We start from the raw sequence: 5,839 nt of genomic DNA, 5'->3' as shown, positions 1-5,839 counted from the left end.
ACCACCACCTTAGGTCAACCCCCATGCATGCTCATGATCTTTTCTACCCTCATTAACGCTCCCCAAGTCCATCCCTTCCTTTCCAACTTATCGTGTCTCTCTACCCAACCTCTCCCCCCACACACACACTTTTTTCCCCTTTCTCTTTTGGTCGGTTTTGATTCCTTTTCTGTTCTATTCTCTTCGTTTTCTTCCTGTGTTTGAGCTTGTATCAAGATTATTTACCCCCCCCCCCGTGTTCTTGGCTATTCACCCCTCTCCACCCCACCAATGTTGGATTTCATTACTCCCCATGCCTATTCTTCCACCAAATGTCCCTCTGTTGCGTCCTTCTACCTTGCTGTTGGCGTGTTTTCCCCCTTTGTACCAAAGGTGGACGGAGGTTGTATTTTTACCACTGCTTGTCTGTCTGTTTTCTTGTGAGCATGACATCTCAATAACTTAGAGACAGAAACTTGGCGGACAGGTAGAGTGTGTAACAATGAGGAATTGGTTCGATTTTGGTGAAGATCTGAATCTGCATTCAGATATGAGAATTTTTTTTTCATGTTTTAAATGATTCATCAACATTGAGAGATGGGGCCAAAAACGATATGTAACACAGTATTCTGAAGAAGTTATCGATGGAAACTAGGCGGAAAGGTAGGGTGTGTGACAAAGACAAAATGATTCGATTTTGATGAAGATCCGGATCTGGATACGAGAAGTTTTTAATTTTTGAACCGATTCATAAACATTGAGAGATAGGGCTAAAAATGATATCCTGCAAAGCATGATATTTCAAAAAGTTGTGGACGGGGTTTTTTTTTTTTGTATATATAGTCGAGGCTCATGGAAAAGCTCACACACTGAACGGATCAGGATGTAACAGCCAAAACTAGAAGGGCACTTGGTGGAGCGCATACCTCTGCCCTGTAATGCCTGATCCACGAGAACATATCTGGCCCAATACATTTTTGAAATATCATGTTATATATCGTTTTTAAGCCCGACCTCTCAATGATGAAGAATCACTTTTAAAATTCTAGTAGTCGAATCAGGATCCGGACCTTCACTAAAATCTAATCAGTTCGTCCTTGTCACACACCAAACCTGTCCACAAAATTTCATCCTGATCCGTCTACAACTTTTTGAGATATCCTGTACACAAACAAACAAACAAACAAACAAACAAACAGACAGACGGACAGACAGAAAGGGGTGAAAACATAACCTCCTTCACCTTCGGTGGCGGAGGTAACCAGGACGCAAACCACGCGTGCATGGAGGGTTATGCCAAAACTTGGTGGATGTGTTCGGTGGGTGACAAGAACTTTAAGGCAATTAGATTTTGATGAAGGTCTGAATCCAGATCAGAACGATCAGTCGGATACAAAATATCAACTGTTCAGCCTGGTTGAGGTATGTGCTCTACCGGGAGTCGTTCTAATTACCCCACGCACACAAAGCAAAAAGCGGACTTGAGCAATTGGTTTATGTGTGTCCGTACGTCCGTCTGTCTGTAAACGTCGGTTTATGATCGAGGAACAACTTATTTAAATTAAATGTTATATTTTGAACATGAATTTGAACATGGATAGGATGACAAACCTGACATTGAACAGTATTTTGGTTCTGAATTTGTTCCGATCGCACATGCGCACAGAGGAGTGAGATGGTATTTTACTCTGTCTGCCTATCTGTAAGTCAAACGAGATTTTAAATAATTCCAAACGCAAAAGTTACAGATTTTGAGGACGTTATAAAGGACACAAACAACAGGCACAAATAACTAGTGTAATGTGTTGAATGAGGTGGTGTATCAGATGCTACATCAATGGCGGTAAAATTGTGGTAAATAATATTATAATATTCCTTTCGCACCGTAAAGGCACATAGGGCTGCTGAGGCAGTTTAATTGGAAATGAGTACAATCCTGGATGGGTCGCCACTCTGACGCAGGTTACCCCAAATGGTTATTACCCCAGTAAGCAGGTACTCATTTCACCGACCTCGGAAGGATGACGGGCTGAGTCAACCCCACCTGGTGTTTTGGTCACCACAACTCAGTAAGGACATAGATGCCATGGAGATGGTTAACGCAGGGCTACTAGATTGATTTAGGGTCTAGCTAGACTCAGCTACAAGGAGTGGCTGAAGGAGACGGCTTTATTCACTAAAAAGGAGGCGGTTACGAGGAGATATGATGGAGATGTTTAAGATCATGAAAGGTAATGGATAAAATAAGTGCAGATGAATTATTTAAAAGAGTAGACAGTGAAAGGACCAGGGCGGCATACATAGCCTGCGAGTAAAGAGGAGGAGAGTTAACACGGTAGTAAGGTAGGGGACTTTTACTAAGAGAGTAGTTAATGCATAGAATGGTCTCCCTGGAAAGACAGTGGCAGCAGAAATAGAAACAGTAAAAAAAACTCCAAAAAAACCCACAAAAAAAAAACACGATTTAAAAAAAAAAAAAACATTTTGCATTTTCTTATTTTGATGTTGTGTTGATAACTTGGTGTGGTGTTGATGGGGTGAAGGCGTGATGGGCTGTACGGCCTCCACCTGTGTCTGATGTCCTTGTGTTTCCTTGTGTTTTTATGAGCCTCGACTTTGTATTTAAAAAAAAATTTAAAAAGAGTACGTGAGTTATCGCGATCACCCTGAAAAGGTTGTAAAATCCTTCCTGAGATCAGCTCCAGTTGAATGTCAGGCCTGGTCAACGGGTTTGTGAAAGATGAGCCAAATTTCTCCCTTGGATGTTGGATCACCGTGGCCTTTAAAGTCGTGGTAGTAGTAGTAGTAGTAGTAGTAGTAGTGGTAGTAGTAGTAGTAGTAGTAGTCACAGTGTGCCATGTTTGCAAATATCACCTGGCAGTTACATGTTTATTAATGAAGGCATTTTATGACCACGGATATTTCGGAAATGTTCGTACCTTCTCACACGAGGAACGTGTTTCGCATGGTTAGAGCATCCGGTCTGAGTGTGGGAGGTCGGAACGTCATTGCCAGAATGCTTAGGGAACATGCACCATGGTGAGGGAAACAGCAATGCCTTAATGTGGATGTCACATCTTTAATGAAACCGAAATCACGTCTTTTAACGAAACCCGAAATATCTTTAAATGAAGCTGAAACCACGTCTTTTAATGAAACCAGAAATGATATCTTTAAATGAAACCGAAACCACGTCTTTTAACGAAACCCGAAATGATATCTTTAAATGAAACAGAAACCACGTCTTTTAACGAAACCCGAAATGATATCTTTAAATGAAACCGAAACCACGTCTTTTAATGAAACCAGAAATGATATCTTTAAATGAAACCGAAACCACGTCTTTTAACGAAACCCGAAATGATATCTTTAAATGAAACAGAAACCACGTCTTTTAACGACACCAGAAATGATATCTTTAAATGAAACAGAAACCACGTCTTTTAATGAAACCAGAAATGATATCTTTAAATGAAACAGAAACCACGTCTTTTAACGAAACCAAAAATGATATCTTTAAATGAAACTGAAATCACGTCTTTTAACGAAACCAGAAATGATATCTTTAAATGAAACTGAAATCACGTCTTTTAATGAAACCAGAAATGATATCTTTAAATGAAACTGAAATCACGTCTTTTAATGAAACCAGAAATGATATCTTTAAATGAAACTGAAATCACGTCTTTTAATGAAACCAGAAATGATATCTTTAAATGAAACTGAAATCACGTCTTTTAACGAAACCAAAAATGATATCTTTAAATGAAACAGAAACCACGTCTTTTAACAAAACCAAAAATGATATCTTTAAAGGAAACTGAAATCACGTCTTTTAATGAAACCAGAAATGATATCTTTAAATGAAACTGAAATCACGTCTTTTAATGAAACCAGAAATGATATCTTTAAATGAAACTGAAATCACGTCTTTTAACGAAACCAGAAATGATATCTTTAAATGAAACTGAAATCACGTCTTTTAATGAAACCATAAAAGATATCTTTAAATGAAACTGAAATCACGTCTTTTAATGAAACCAGAAATGATATCTTTAAATGAAACAGAAACCACGTCTTTTAACGTAACCAAAAATGATATCTTTAAATGAAACTGAAATCACGTCTTTTAATGAAACCAGAAATGATATCTTTAAATGAAACTGAAATCACGTCTTTTAATGAAACCATAAAAGATATCTTTAAATGAAACTGAAATCACGTCTTTTAATGAAACCAGAAATGATATCTTTAAATGAAACTGAAATCATGTCTTTCAACGAAAACATAAATGATAACTTTAAATGAAACAGAAACCACGTCTTTTAACGAAACCAAAAATGATATCTTTAAATGAAACTGAAATCACGTCTTTTAACGAAACCAAAAATGATATCTTTAAATGAAACTGAAATCACGTCTTTTAATGAAACCATAAATGATATCTTTAAATGAAACTGAAATCACGTCTTTCAACGAAAGCATAAATGATAACTTTAAATGAAACAGAAACCACGTCTTTTAACGAAACCAAAAATGATATCTTTAAATGAAACTGAAATCACGTCTTTTAACGAAACCAAAAATGATATCTTTAAATGAAACTGAAATCACGTCTTTTAATGAAACCAAAAATGATATCTTTAAATGAAACCGAAACCACGTCTTTTAATGAAACCAAAAATGATATCTTTAAATGAAACTGAAATCACGTCTTTTAATGAAACCAAAAATGATATCTTTAAATGAAACTGAAACCACGTCTTTTAATGAAACCAAAAATCATGTCTTTCAACAGGGAAAGGAAACAATCTGATGTATTAAAAACAACAAAACCATTTCCGAGTTTTGTAAAGGAAACAATATGAAGCCAGAGGTTGAAGTTGGGGACGTAAACAACCATTCCCTGCCCTCCTGTAATATCCCATCCTCGCCAAGTGTGTTCCTTGGAAACGTTTAAAATACCGTTGAACGTGAGGAAGGAATCACAAACGAAAGAGACGAATAAGATTATTATTTGTATGGCCGAGCGATGGAGAACGAGCGATGGAGAACGAAGAGTCCGTGGAGTCGGAAACTCTGGGATCGTCGTGCGTCGTTCGATGGGACAAGGATGGAGAGACACGTGTAAAAGGTGTTGCGTCCGTTTCCCTCGGTTTCCGAACAGGGAGGTTGACGTGACACATTCAAACTACCCGTTTACTTGTAGTGCAGGAAGCGACCACCGAGACAGCAAGCACGATTTAACATAGCGGGTGGTGGAAACGAACCGGGATGTCCAGGAAGATCGGCACACCTGTGACCGACCACCTGCCTGCGACCTGCAATCCCGGCGAGGTGGATTTGTCATTTGTTCAGCGTGCCGGCGATAACTCGCCGACTGGTCTCACGGACGGACGGCGCACACATCGCCGAGGATGTTGTAGTTTGTACAAGATGTTGAGAGACAGAGACGAGGGGAGGGTAATCATTTTGGGGGATCACGTGGGGAGCAGGACGAGGGGGAGGGGAATGGAGGAGGAGGAGGGGTGGTGGTCCCAGTCCAATGGGATTGCGGTGATTAGGTTGGAGGGTGGGAAAGGTCAGAGGTTGGGAGGTTGGGAGGTGGAGAGGTTGGAGAGGTGACCTCGTAGCGGCCACGTTCGTCCATCCGCTTGCACTTCGTCGCCATCGGCCAAGGAGCCGCCGGACGCCGGTGACTCGTGGAGACGTCGCAGCGACTCGTCGTCCATGGTCTTGTCTCGGTTCGCCGAAAAACCCGGCACCAATCAAATCGGTCCACCTCGAATTATCGCCGACTCGGTGTTCACCTCGCGGCTCGTTCTTCACACCGTTTGCGTCTCGTCACCAACCAGCGGGC

Source organism: Eptatretus burgeri, chromosome 1 (assembly GCF_056783735.1).
Source record: "Eptatretus burgeri isolate ZD-2024b chromosome 1, Ebu_testis_v1, whole genome shotgun sequence".
Taxonomy (NCBI): Eukaryota; Metazoa; Chordata; class Myxini; order Myxiniformes; family Myxinidae; genus Eptatretus; species Eptatretus burgeri.
This window is presented reverse-complemented; position numbering follows the sequence as displayed.